This window comes from Poecilia reticulata, linkage group LG9 (assembly GCF_000633615.1).
Source record: "Poecilia reticulata strain Guanapo linkage group LG9, Guppy_female_1.0+MT, whole genome shotgun sequence".
Lineage (NCBI taxonomy): Eukaryota > Metazoa > Chordata > Actinopteri > Cyprinodontiformes > Poeciliidae > Poecilia > Poecilia reticulata.
Window position 1 is genome coordinate 3,576,471 of NC_024339.1, and position 15,439 is coordinate 3,591,909.

Genomic DNA, 15,439 nt, shown 5'->3' on the forward strand with positions numbered 1-15,439 from the left:
ACATAAACCCAAAACTAAACTGTCAAGTATGTTGGTGGAAGCATCATACTGAGGGGATGTCTTATGGTGGGGTCTTGGTGACTAGTTCCAGGGGATAAGATAACGGCATCCAAACTCCAGAGTGCTAACTTGAACTATTCTGCTCACAGCAGGACACTGTCATAAAGCTGTTAAAGACATTAACATAATGCCGTTTTGATTGTCACCCGTGCTTCTTTAATTGTTTTTATCATTTCACAATTTTGTAGTGAAATAATATTTTTGTAATTTCTTAAGCATACAGTTGTTGTTCCCATTTAGTGTTGAACCGCAGTGATGCCACTTTGAGGCACCAAAGATTTAGATACTAAATAGAACTTTTTCCACATTGTGTGACTGGAGTGGAGGAAGTGGCTGACAGGAAAGTCTAATATAATGATGGGTAGAGAAGATATTTCTTGTGATCCAGAAATATTTGTCATGTCTTCTCTGTCCTGCAGTGTTACATAATGAATAATAATAAAGCAACTTTTTTATATGCACTTCCTGGATGCTTCATGGCCTGCAGTTTGTTGGACATTGCTGGTCTTAATCTTGCCTCTGTAAACTGCAGATAGATAGACAGAAACTTCCCTTTGAGATTTTCTCTCAGGGAAATTGTAGATATTATTATAGTCATGTTTTTCTGCATTTCCTCTATCAGTGTGACCTTCAGTCCACAGGTCCACCATTAACCGAAGGAATCAACTCCACACACAAACTTGATATGAGCCCATATCATGTTTGTGTGCCGCACTGTGTGAATGTCTCAGATAGGTTCCACTATGTTGCTATGGTGGCTCATTTTCCTCCCAGAGGCTGAATCCATTCAGAATGATGCTTGGTTTGAAGGCTGCAATCCAGAGCTGCCCGAGGATCAGAGTATTTTATGCTATTGATCCTTTGCAGACAGGTGTGTCTGTGTGTGTGTGAAGGGATTTCAGTGGTTTTATTGTGCAAGTGGTTGTGATGTTTCTCATGGATGACAGTGGTTAAAAGACTGAACTGCTTGTTACTCATAATCTGTCAGTATGATAGAACCCATTGCAGTCTAAGTGAAAGTATATTTTAGTCGCCATCTCCTAAAATGCTCCAATCTTCAGTTGATAACAGGTTATGGAAAGAATATTAATTTTTTTAAGGATAAATTTGCACATTTAATTGGACAGTGTATGAACCTGAAATATGTGTCAGATTTTCCTTCAAACCCACATAAAGGTGCCCGTGGAGTTATCGTCAAAAATGTCCTTACATTTCCTGTTGGGGTCAGAACACTGGAGACAGTTAGAGGTGTTCTTTTTTATATTATACAATATGGACAGTTGTCCTGGACGTTGTTAGAAATGCCACCAATTAAAAAAGAGAGAACTTTATCTCTTTTGATGCCTTGCCTTCAAGGCAGCAGTCCTCTATGCTGCCAGAGGACAAATTTGCCATTTCTCTCACCAATCAGCTAATTTTTCCTCTTTTCAAATTTCCCAAGGCAAATGTTTAAGTCAGGCAAATGTTAGCATCCATTATCATACACACATATCCTTGGTGGGGTTTGGAGTGGTGTTGGTGCCTATCTCCAGCAATCAATGGGTGATAAGCGGGGTACACCCTGGACAGGACGCCAGTCCATCTCGGGGCAACACACACAGGACAAACAACCATGCAAATACACACTCACAACTAAGGAGAATTTAAATAAACCACTTAATCTAAAAGTCATGTTTTTGTGAGAGAACCATGCAGGGAGAACATGCAGTCTGGGAATCTAACCCAAGACCTTCTTGCTGCAAGGCAACAGTGCTACCAACTGTGCAGTCCACAAATGTTAGCAATTGGTTTAAACAAAATCTCAACTGCAAATCTGTGAAATTATCTCAGGGGTTTCAAAGAAAATAAGAGCATTATGACTGAAATTAATTTCAAATGGACTTTGAGCTTCAAAGTCCAAATGACCTCTAAACACACTTTACTGTAAAAATCACATCCTCTCTCTCTCTACACACCCCTCATAGTGGCACACAGTGTTTTTGAATTTCTCACAGTTTTTGTCTGCAAATCAACTGCAATTTTATTTGCTATTTTAGGTTAACTGATCTTTTTTCTGATATATAATTATTTTTTACTAATAAAATTTGTTCATTTTATAGTTTATATTGTTTAAAAAAATTAATTATAACAGTAAATCGCACCCTACAAAAAATAATCCTGAGAATAAAATAAAGCAGTTTATTATGCTTGCTGAAAATTATCAGAGGATTTTATTTCAAAACGTTTTAACTGAACAACTTGTGATTAAAGTACTTCCTACATCCTGAGTGCAGGTTGGGTTTAATTTTTTTCTTAAGTAAAAACACCTAACCAATAACTCAGCTATGAATATTGTCAGTAGATATAAATGTTAATCAAAGAAGAAGAATGATTCTAACAAAGTATGTCTGTCTTTCAGGGACAGACATATTTGTATTCATTATACATCTGAAAAAAGCTTTTTTAAGCAAAGCTAGCTTTTCTATCAGTAAATTATTATTCATTGAATCTGCACAGCAGACTGCAAATTTCAGTTTATATTCTTTAATTGACAATATGTGCAATTAATGTGGAATAAAAACAAAGCATACAGTTTTTAAAATCATTAGAACTGTGACAGAACTCCATCCTGATTAAAAGCATTTGGATTTTTATGCAGAATTTATCAAGTTGTAACYAAAACACATTTTGAGTTATTAGTAATTTTACTTTAATTTTTATGTGCATTAAAACCTCTCTCCAACATCATTTCTTGAGATATTTCGGATCAAACAGTGGGAAACCAGAATGTTTTTTTCCCCCGATCAAATCACCCAGATTATAACAACATAAATTTAGCCAATATCCACATATCCATGTTTTTCATCAAACCATATGTAGAGCTCTACACTCCCTTTAAACTGTTGGTTTAAATAAGCTATTTGAAGAAGCTTCATTACATGATTTTTGTTCTTTGTTTTCTGAGTACCAATCAACTTTATTAGATAAAAAAGTTGGACATTTTTAGTCAGTTAAAACAATTAAAATGTATTTTCTTGTGTTAGGCCTGGTCCAGGCTGTTTGGAAATGAAGGCCTGTGGAAAAGAGTTTTGAAAAATTCATGAGTCTTTTTTTCAGTTTTGACACAGTATATACTGATCCATCTATTTGAAAGAAAATGGCCTATTTTAAATATATTTACACAGTAAAAGTAGTTTTGTTATTAGAGAATCCAAGAAGGCAGACACGTTTTTATTTACCCATCCAGGGTAAAAGGAGCAGGCCTAACAGGAGAAAATATTACAAAAAAATTCAGATGAAACTCAGGGACTGTGGAATTCGTTAGAAATGACGCAGTCACGCACTGTGACCTTCAACCCCGTTGTGAAAGAGTTTTTTATTTTTTTTTATTTTTTTTATTTTTATTTTTTTTACCTCCACGCTTTTAACTTTTATCCATGGTGGTAATCCTCTCAGCTTCATTAGTTAGCTTGTGTGGGATTAAGTGAGACTGTAGGTGATGTAAAGTGTGGTCAGCGCTCAGCTCCTCCCAACATGTATGGTTCTATCCCCGGCTTTAACTCCGCCGTGTCGGTGCATGGCTCTGCTGCTAGTAGCAATAAATGAATGTATCAATAACAAGCAATGTACTGCTTGGGTAGTTCAACTCAGAGGTTTGACACAGGGAAGTGTGTGTAGTAATGCGGATAGCCTTTTTCAAACAAGTGCGTCGACGTCGATTCAATTCAACGTCTCACTCCACCGGGAAACTAGTCCCTATGCGGCACACGCTTTACCAAGCTCCTATAAGTCGGCGCACTGATCCGATTTTGCTGCTCGCTCCTCATACTTTAATGTTGCATTCAAGGAACACTCCGCCTATCGGAAATATTAATAAAATCGTAAATTAAACAAATACATTAGGATTTGGTTAGAACTTTAGTGCATTCCTCAAACGTATTAGTATAGCAGTGTTTACTTTATGTCTAGTAGGCAGAATAACCATTTAGTACTCGGGCAGTTACTATAAGGAAGGTGACCAAAAGCATCAGTTTATTAGCATTATGAACATAAAATGCCTTCTTTTTTTGTTTCTGCTGTAAAAAAACAAACAAATAAAAATAAAAAAATCTGCTACAGCAATGTACACCATTGTTTTAATTATTATTTTAACAACAGCAACAACAACAACAACAACAACAACAACAATAATAATAATAATAATAATAATAATAATAATAATAATAATAATAATAATAATAATAATAATAATAATAATAATAATAATAATAATACATTTATAGAGATTCAGGCGGGTGAGCGATTGGTCTGAAAACTGATGCAATCTAACTAGGTCCAACAACCTGAACGCATCTTGTATAAATTAAATTAGGTTCCGCCCTCTGAGAGTCAACCCCTCTCCCCCATCTGCCCTCCAACCTTTCCCCTCAGCATTCCAGAGGGTCGCTGTCTACCTCTCCTCCCCCCACACACACACCAGCCCACACCCCCCTCGCCTCTTCCTCCATTATTTAAGACCTTCCCATTAACCAGAAGAGATATGAATGAATACAAATAAAATGAGATTAAATTCAGATAGGCTAAAAATGTCCAAGAATTCACAATGGACAATTTACTTTTTCAGTTTTCTTCAGCATAATTTAAGAATAAATTAAATTAACTATATTCTTCTGCTTTCTTTGCTTGACCACAGTATAGCATAAAGTTGCTCCCTTAATAAAGAGTCCTTAAGAAGCAATTTGTTTATTATAGGTTATAATAAATAGATTTGTTGATACTTTGCTAGGAAAACAGTGGTTTTTACTCACATTTGCTGATAAAATCCTTTGAATTGTGATCCAATTTCATGTGGAGCAGCTTTGTAATTGAACATGTGACTGTAGTTTAAAAAAGAGTTTTCTGCTTAGACCATGAAACACCTGAGGCGCAGCTTGGCTCAAAGTCTGATGCAGCTTCAGCTACTAGCAGACCAAAGAACACAGAATACGTTCCACTTTCACAACATGTCAGTAAAACAGAATGCTCATAATCCAAGTTGTCCTGAAATGTTTTTATTCTTATTTTGAACAGTAAAAAACAGTGGAATTGATATAAAATAGTCCTTTCTGCAGTAACTGATTTTCTTTTCATTCGGAACTCATGTTTATGGGCTTATGACTCTCTAAAGTAAAAATTGTGCTTTGTAACAACTAAGTTTAAAAAAATGTACCATATTATAACAGTGCTTCCAAAAATGTACAATATTTCAAATATACCTTCATAATAAAAAAAAACTTAACATGTTGTTAGTTTGCTGCAATGCACACTGTTGCAAAATCTATTATTTATGTTTTCTTTTTCTTACTCTGCCAATTGGGAATATTTAGATCTGGTGTTTTGTGTTTAGTCATCTTATATGACTGTTGGTGTTTCTTACTCATTTGTATATTTATTTTATTTATGTGCTGTTTTGTGTCCTAAAATGTTTGATACAATACTTTCCTATTACAAAGTGAATTTCCCTGCAAAGGGACACAAAAAACCTATTCTATTCTATTCTATTCTATTCTATTCTATTCTATTCTATTCTATTCTGTTCTATTCTATTCTATTCTATTCTATTCTATTCTATTCTATTCTATTCTATTCTATTCTGTTCCACGCTGTGCACAACTATTATGCAAGTTTTAGTTTTGACCATATCATCATTTTGTGCATATTTTCCAACTCCAAGCTGTATAAACCTGACTGCTTATTGAATATAAGCATATCAGCTCATGTATATTTGTTTAATAAGTGAGGGTGGGGCCTAATGAGATCAACACTCTACATCAAGGTGTGCATAATTATTGGGCAGCTTCTTTTCCTCAGGCAAAATGGGTCAAAAAAGAGATTTAAGCGACTCTGAAAAGTCCAAAATTGTAAAAAGTCTTTTAGAGGAAAGCAGCACTCTTAAAACCCTAACTTTAGACAGAATGAAAATAACATTATGTTATATATATAAGATTAATAATCTGAATAATATACAAAACTGCAGGTCAGGAACACATTATTCAGCAAACCAAACATTTTGACAGAGTTGCTATTAACAAGAACCCAAAAGACAAGTCATGTTTGTTAATTTCTACTTTGTACAACATAATTCTATCCATAATTCAGCTGTCTTCCTGGAGAATCTTCAGTGAGAAGTGAGAAAATGTGTCCAAAACGTGTAACCTTAATTAGTGACAATATTATGAGTTTAAATATTTAAGCTCCCAATCAATTCTTAGTGACTAAAATGGGAAAACATTGAAGGTTTGATTAAAACTAGGACAACTCAGGTTAGAAGGAATACAACTTCATTTGTTTTCAGTATAACTTGAACGTCAGATGAATCATAATTAACATATTAAGAAGTTAAAAACAACATATAGGTTGTTAATGCACTTCAACTCTGTAAGAACATCAGCCACATTTTTTCTTTTTAATTAGAAATGTTTTATGAGCTCATGTGAGCCCAGCACCAGAAAGGTGAAGGTCTCTGGACATCCTGAAGGTAAACACCGACTGGCAGTCAGGAAGACGGACACTGATGAGACATTAACTCAGGCTACAGGACGAACCACGGTGATCTGCAGCGGCACTTTACCAATATCTGAAAACACATTGTAATATATTAAGAACGTGCGGTGACAACATGGACAATTCTGACGCTACAAGTTATTTGCAACACCCTGGATAAAATTAGCGCATGTATATTCGGCACTGTATTACAAGTTTTATAGTAGTCATTGTTAGCTTACCCTGCAATGTCTGGGCCACCTGTTTTCCTCTAGCTGCAGGGTGGAGATCAGCTGTCCTCCTCGCCACATTTGCATTCCATCCATCCATTTTCTTTCACCCTTGTCCCTTAGTGGGGTCGGGAGGGTTGCTGGTGCCCATCTCCAGCTAACGTTCCGGGCGAGAGGCGGGGTCACCCTGGACAGGTAACCAGTCTGTCGCAGGGCAACACAGAGACACACAGGACACACAACCATGCACACACACTCACACCTGACAGTCATGTTTTTGGACTGTGGGAGGAAACCGGAGTACCTGGAGAAAACCCACCATGCACAGGGAGAACATGCAAACTCCATGCAGAAAGACCGGGTACGGGAATCGAACCCAGAACCTTCATGCTGCAAGGCAACAGCTCTACCAACTGCACCACAGTGCAGCCCCCATTTGCATTCCTCCCAGGCTATAAAAAATTGCTCTGCTCTTTCTTCTCATTTTGTCTCGGAAAAACAGCAACTCACGTTAGGTCGCATAGTAGCAAAGCACAGCACATGGCACCCGGAGGTGGGGCGCTAACCCCCATCGCCAGGAGGCGTCACCCTGCTGTAGAGCCGAACAGGACACCGGGTCTTTCACTTTGAAGTAGAGTGGAACCAGGGCGGGTTGAGTAGAGCAGGGCTGCTGAAGTAGAACCAGTCGAAAGGGGCATAAGACACCGGGACCTCAGGTTTCCTCCCTCTTTTTCAGCTAAAAACAAAAGTAGCAACCAACTACCATACTTCCCACCATGCAGGTTTCACAGAAATGCAACAGAAACATGTTTTAGAACAGTGACATTAAAAGTCTGGGTTAGAAACCTGCTTGACTGGAGGAAAAAACTAAATAAGCTTTTCAATCTCAATAAAAAAGTTGTGGATTAATAAAATAAAATTATGTTTTTATCAAAAAGATTTTCCTATGACACAATTTTTAATTTTATTGGGTAACTAATGTGATTAAACTTCCTATTAGTTAACATAAGTTATCTTTTGCAAAACGTTTTGTTAGTTAATGATGTGATCAGTTATAAACACATAGATTAATTTGATCAGTTCGATAAAAACTTTCAAAATCTTCACATACCTTGAACAGGAGTTGTGTCTTATGGCATTAGATTTACAAAAATTACAAAACACATAAACCTTTTCTGCTTTAGTTTTTTATTTGAGCCAGCAGGTCATTTAATGCTGGCTCAGGGATAAAATGCTTTCGTTAAAGCATTCATTTAACACCGATCCCTTCATATTCTTGATCTTGATTTTAGTGCAAAAATCTGGGTTACAACTTAGTGATATTATAGATGTCAGAGTGGAACACAAGCAAATAATAGTATTTTCTAATGACCATGTCTAGCCATTTTTAATAACGTTTGAGTTTAATCAACTGACTTCACCTCCTCTAAGAGAATTATTCATTTTGGTAGATCTTTATTAAACAAGACTGAAACTGCTTCAAGTAGTTTTCTTCAGAATAAAGCAACATTACAGAAGAGAAGAGCAACATTATTTCTACCGCATCATAAATTAAATATTTTTTGATACTGTTATAACTTCAATGTTTGCAGCCCTAGACAATGATTCTCCCCTTAAAAGAAGAATATAAGAGGCTTGTCTAATTCAGAGAAAGATAGACAGATTTCTAGCATCTTGGATAAAAATGGTGCCCCACATATTCAGAGGTTTCTTAAACTGGAAAATTGCTTCTCAGACTCTAAAAACAACTTTTAGCAAAGCTAGAGCAGCATGAATGCATACAAAAGTTTAGGAGAACCAATTCCATTCTAGGATTCTTTTTTCAGTGCAGAAGCTAGACTGATACCAAGTCACAGCCATATAGCTGTATATTTCTTTACAACACAATAGTAAAAATTTCAGATTAATAACATTGAAATATTCCATGAATGCATGAGATTTTCTGGGTACTCCTGCTTCTTACCACAATCCTAAAACATGACTGCTAGTTTAACTGCTTGGTGTGTGTGCATGCGTGTGTGTGTTTGTGCACGTTTGTTTGTCCTGTGTGTCTCTGTGTTGCCCAGTGATGAACTGCCAACCTGTCCAGGTGTCCCCTGTCTCATGCGCAATGACCGCAGGAGACAGACACCAACCCACCAACTCAAACAAAAGACATTTTGAATAACTAAATCTATTCAACACTCTGGACAGAGGGCAAAACTGGGACTTCACAGTGAAATAACACAAACTTCAGTATATCCAGAAAAGCTCTGGCTTGGATTTGAACTCAGGATTTTGTTGGAGCAGGACAAAAACTTTACCAAAAGTAGTAAACAAAGCACCCAGGTTAGGTAAACCTAAAACCTAAACCTAGTTGTAGGTTCATGGACCCTAGCAAACCCTGAATCTTCGCTACATTTTTTAAAGTTTAACTTGCAGCATCTGAGGCATTATGACTTGTGATAAAATTTGATATTGTGGGTGGCCTTTTATTGTCCCCAGTCCAAGGATTCTCCAGCTGCTGCTCATTTTGTCTGATCACCCACTGGACATGCCCCACCCATGCACTGAATAAAAAACCCCAAAACTCATTGAGTAATGCTCACTGACAGCAAGTTGGATTGAAAATTATACACAAATCAAGAGAAATATTACTTTTGTACAATAAAATGTCAGTAAATGCTCATTTACAGTTGTTAACTCCACATGGCAACAATATTTGACATGAGGCGTTTATATTTTTGTTCAGTATAGTTTGCTCAAGCAACAGATCCACCTGTGACTGAAGTTGACTGTTCATTGAAATGTTGCTAATGTGTTTTAATCTGACTTTCATCTGAAAAGAAAATCACTGAAAAACATTGATAGAAGAAATCACTGAAAAACATTGATAGAAGAAAGATTTCAATCATTGTGTGACTTTGAGGAATGTCTAACTTATTTAACTTATGCTGATCTCTTTTACCAGCACCTTACCACCACAGTTAATAGTATTATTGTCATCTTAAAAAGGTACATTCTGATTTAGATCAGATGAATGTTCATATACACACAAACACTCACAAAGAATGAATAACTAAAATAACACAACACACTCATTTCAGGGGACTGGTCACTTCAGAGATTTTAATTGTGAGTGGGTTGATAATCCTGGCAGAAAAAGAGGAGTGGTCACATTTCTGACATGCCTCAGAATTCAAAGAAACTTTTGGACTCTCCAGTCAAACTGCAAAGAAGTTTGGGAGCTACTGCTGAACACCCTATAACATTATTCTGAACTTATGCCGGACCAAAACCAAACGCTGCTACTGAAACTGACCAGTTCTATTCCTGAATCTTGTGCTGCAGCAGTTTCTGTCATGTATAGTGTAGCTGCTTGACACCATCATTTCACTTCCTGTGGTCCGAGGATCTAAATCACCCACCTCCTGCTTTTAAAGTAAACCTGTGATAACTTGACTGCTCAGAGATGAATGAATGAATGAATGAATGAATGAATGAATGAATGAATGAATGAATGAATGAATGAATGAATGAATGAATGAATGAAGCTTACATAACTTTGCATTGCGTCAAAGGCGAGGAGCTAAAACACTATTAAACTCGGTGCTTCCCTCTGCTGTGTGTTGCAAAATGTGCACTAAAAGGTCTACTCTCAGAGATAAAAAGATACTGATCTTTTAGTGTCACCATCTGATATGCTGACACTAATAGGCTTCAACATATCAGACCATAAATATGATTCAGTTTTAAAATATCAAGGAACCAACCAATTGGAGGGAAAACCATCAACAGTTTAGACTTAGGCCTGAAGGATTTGTTATTACTAAAACTAACATGTAAAGTTATACTAAAATAAAATTTATCAAAATTATTTCTATAAGTAAAGTCAAGAATATTGAGAGGAACTTGGAGAATTACATTTTTTTTTTATGTGTTTTCTTCAAATACATTAAGTTTGAAGTACTAAGGTAACCAAGCATTTAAACAATGGGGGCTGTCCAGATGATGCTGTCATTTTCTAAGCTACATGTAGGGACATTTACAATACCTGGTCAAACGACTGTAATAATCCTGGCCAGCTACATGATGGGGCAAGATGGGGCAATGCCCCCTCAAACAAATGTCTTGCCTCCTCAAATAAAACCTCTAACAAATAATGGAGCATCTGACTGAGGTTCTGCTGCACTCCGCTCAAACTCTTCTACTGCTACTAGCTCATTTACTAGTAGCTTATTTGCTTATTTAATCACAAATAAACATCAAACCTAACAACTTAAAACTGTGACAGACTAATTGTTCTGTTCTTTGTGTAGGAAATGTTTGCATGTTTGGTGTTGAATCCTGATACTTGAATGTCAGGATTGAATCTTTGCTCTGTCAGCTAGTGGATTTGTTATCACTTGGTTGTTTTGGTAACAGATCTCTGTGTAGCGTAAAGCAGACACAAAGCCAGAAAAAATAAGAATTCAAGTGTTTTTGAATTGTTTTTTGTCAGTTTTTCTAGATTATTTATCCTTTTTATTTTTCTGTACTGCAGCTGCTATTGTTTCCGAAAGTTCAATAAACGACCAAAACTAAGCAGCACTCTTCAGTCACTCTTAGAAGGGAGAGGGGTCCCAGAAATGAATGTGGTTAGGTTTGAAATATATGTGCACCCGCCAGAAGGCAGAATTAAACAAATTTAAAGATTCAACAGGTTTTTCAGTAGCAAGCTTAATCTCTTGGTTAAAGATGATCTGACATCTTAAGAGTTAAATTTAAACTAAAAATAATAATGGCTAATTGAAAATGAAATAAGGCAGCGAAGCCGGGCGGATGAACAGAGTTTCTGTCTCTGCTGCAGCCTCATGTCACATGCGGCTGCAACGTAATCAGTCAGCCGTCACTACTATATATGGGCATAGAGCTTCCTGCGGCCCCACTTCAGCACCGCCGCTTTGTGCTCGCGCACGGTTCTCATGAGCAGGAGCGCACATGAACGCGCGTGCCTAACATAGCATCTAAAGCACGTCATGGCAGTCAGGTTTCTGCTCAAAAGTGAGGGTAGAGCAAGAAAGGAAAGAAGACTGAACAAGAGAGATCTCTCAACCTTCCAGTCCGTCCAAGTTCGGTTTTCTCTGGCATTTTCTAGTCTTTTAATTGTTTTTTTTTTCTTTTTATGTCAAATTAGTGTTTGACTCCTTGATAATAAAATGTACTGTAGCTACCGCTCATTGGAGCTGGGGGATGGGGCACGAGGCATTTAAATCAAATCCAGCAGACTTTGTTGACAAGAACAAGGAAAAGCAACTTTTTCATTCACACTCTGTTAGCTCTTTCTCTGCTACATATCAAGGTGCACTTTTAAAAAAATCCAGAAGTAAAATAAACAATTTTATAAATAAAAAGATGTTTTTATTTATAAAATTATAAATAAAAACATTTTGTCACATCTCCAGAAAAAAGAAATTGATTCCACAGACACTCTATCCGGCGTTAAACCTGCAGCATGCACCTCAGCCCACTGCTGTGGAGGCGGGTCTTTCCCGCCGGACAATGCCATTATTTCAGCTCCCTTGGTCAGGAATGTCAGATTTCACAGGCCGCTGCCCTCTTCCGAGCGTCCACCACTTCACCTCCAAAGAGGCTCGCCGCCTTTAACCTTTTCCCACCCCATCCTCTGCACACACTACTGCTCCGTCCCACCCAATCAGCGCGACATATGGATCACCTTTGGCCTCCTCTAATAGAACTTTTCCCACGTCAACAACAATGACTTTCCCAGTCAGGCTTGATTTCCTGCTCCGTGGAAATCGTTGACTCCTGTAAGTAGGCTAATTTCTGTGCTGTGAACTGCTGGTATCGTGAATGATCTCCACTGCATCTCAGCAGATCACATATGGAGATGTTTCTTCTGCCATTTCCTCTGCAGTTGATAACACAGCTACAGCGGAGACATATGTTGCTGTCTTATGTTTATATATTCGTTCCCTTGAAAAGCTAGAAGAGCAAGCAGCTCCTCAAAGGCGGGTAATGATAAAATTGTGAATGGAAAGGAGAATTTGTGTTCATTGTTAAAATTTAACTATACAATGACCGCCCCTTTTCGTATTCGACCAATCATGGAGGTGATGGGATAAATTTTCTACCAATGAGAGCAGACAGAAGAGGTAAATTGAACCAATGGCAAACTGGTATTCAAATAAGGAATTTGTCTCGGCAAGAGCTGAATGTCAACTAGTCAAAGATGGAGTCCAAAGCTGGGAGGCCGTAGGGTTGCCAGTGAACGAAACAACGTTTCCCCCGACCAGGAGTCGCTGTGGCGGACTGTTAGGACGGCTGTGCGAGAAGAAGGCGGTGAGGGCGGGCTGCAACTGTCCGCTGAACCCACCAGCAGAGCTCCGCTGAGCCTGTGCTGGGTGAGCTGGAGGCTACGGACCGGCCCTGCCAGCGCCAGGTATCGCTAAGCAGAACCGCTGGCCGCTATGGGGGGAGGAGATGGCATGCAGCTCGCGCACAGCGTGGGTGCTGGTGGGTCTGACTGACCACGGCGGAGATTTTAGGAGCAGTTGCTGCTCACAACTGTGGAGCTGATATTGTGTGCGCGCGCATTGATTTGAGTGAGATTGAAGTAAAAGCGTGCGAGAGAGCATGTTGACAAAGGTAGTGATTGACAAGTAGGTGACAGGCAAGTTTTCTTTCTTTCTTTCTTTCTTTCTTTCTTTCTTTCTTTCTTTCTTTCTTTCTTTCTTTCTTTCTTTCTTTCTTTCTTTCTTTCTTTCTTTCTTCTGTCAAACCTAACTTAATGTTAAGGTCCACCACTTTTGCAGGTATTAAAGTAGGATCCAGGGTTACACAAAAGACCCCTGACCCCCTAGAAAAATGTTTCTTAATTAGCCAATATATATCTTTAATAAGCTAGTTATTAAAGCTTTTATAACTTAATAATTACACAATTCTCTGTTCAGAATTTGCTCCTTACAGGACACGCTTTTATAAAACATGTCAACATTTAGCTTCTATCATTTCATAGAAGTCCACAGAGTTCTGAGCTGCTATTTGCTGTTGCAGAGTGGAAAACGAGGCTGTGCAATGTTAGCATGTTTATGTGGAAAAGAGGGTCTTAGAAGAAATGCTCAGTTCAGCTGKGCTCCGTTGTGGATGTGGCCCGGAGCCACATGCCCTTGTGTTTGTTTGAGTTGCGGATGGAAGTGCAGGAATGTGAGCTCTGAGCGTGGCTGCAGCGTGTCGGGCTCGATCTGTTGGGACAGGAAAGCACGAAGAAGAAGAGGCAGCAGCGTCGGTGAAGCAACCGTGTAACCCTGCTGTCCTATCGGGGAAGAGATCCCATATCTCCTGGTTTCCATGTAGCGTTTGTAGCCTAGCCTGTTGTGCATTGGACGACATGGAGTCTGGTCGCTGCCTGTGGTCGGAACTTGTTTTTTTTTTGTTTTTGTTTTTTTGCTGCCACTGCATGGCTGGATTATGAGGGTCCTGGCAGGAAAATGAATTCTGCAGCTGATTGGAAACGGCTACTGACATTGGAAATAACAAAGCCCCCGCCGCCCCCTTATCGGCCCCCTCTCCTCTGCGCCCACTCCCCCACACCACGGTTTCCTAAAAGAGGAGGGTTTCACGTTGCCACTTTGGCTAAAGGGACAGGAATAGTAGGTATTAAATGAAAGTCTCTGGTATTGTATCTCGGAATGTGCTCTTTGCCCTATATATGTTTTCTCCTCCCTCGTTTCCTCCCAGCAGAGCTCAGTTACTGCTGCAGTCTATAGGAAGAGCTTCGCCTGTCTGTTTGGTTCCATGCCTGTTTCCCTGCAGTTTAACGCCGACTGGAACAAATCCATAGATACATTGTCTTGTAATATTCTCTTATTGTGTAGAAATGATACCATGCAGAGCGTAACAGCACCCTCCCCATTTGCATAGATTTTATGCTCTTTTTGGGGCCTGTGCATTTAACACTAGAAGCACACAGTAGGCTTTTTAAGCCTGTTTTGGTTGTTTCACGGCTGCTTGTCTGCTTGCAACATGTTAATCATGATAGCTGCGAGGAGGCTTGCTGCAGCCCCCACCACTGTCTACAACATATTGATGGAGGTGAGGTGTTGCATGCTGGTGTTCCTGTGAGAGTTTGATGCACTGAATAGAGACCATGTAGTTCAAAGCCCTTTTTCTGTTGTACTACTGTGAAATCACACGAGCAGTGCAATATTAAAAGGGCATTGGCTGACACACACTGCCGTCTTGGCCCTTCCTGCTGTAAACTTCAAATTATTTTTTTACACAGAAATAAAACGGTGCAGAATTGCTACTGAGTTGGAATGATTGGACAATTGTTGGACGCTTTATTTTGTGGTTGACTGTTGTGTATTCAAAGAGCAAGGTGTGTGTGTGTGTGGTACAGCTACTCTTGTTTTTGCAAGTGTCTGTGTGTCCCAGCATGCAGAGGTCAGCTGCTTTGACAATGTTGCACTACTGTACCATGCGCTAAAGCAGTGCAATAGTATTGTCATAGCATTTGGCCTTTGTCCTGCACTACAGCAGCCGGACCACACAGATTGTTGAAAATTAAAACAAACTGATAAGAAGAAAGTTTTCTGGTTTTTACAGTGTAGCTCCATCCACTAAACTGGAGCCATTTTATTGGGCTATTTGTGGAGAGAAAGGATAAA

General features: G+C 38.7%; 1 protein-coding gene across 1 annotated transcript in view; it reads right to left on the bottom strand.

Annotated features, from left to right (window-relative positions):
• The window catches only part of zbtb26 (zinc finger and BTB domain containing 26), a 1,115,122-nt gene that overhangs the window by 350,956 nt on the left and 748,727 nt on the right, over nt 1-15,439 (bottom strand). The window lies entirely within an intron of this gene.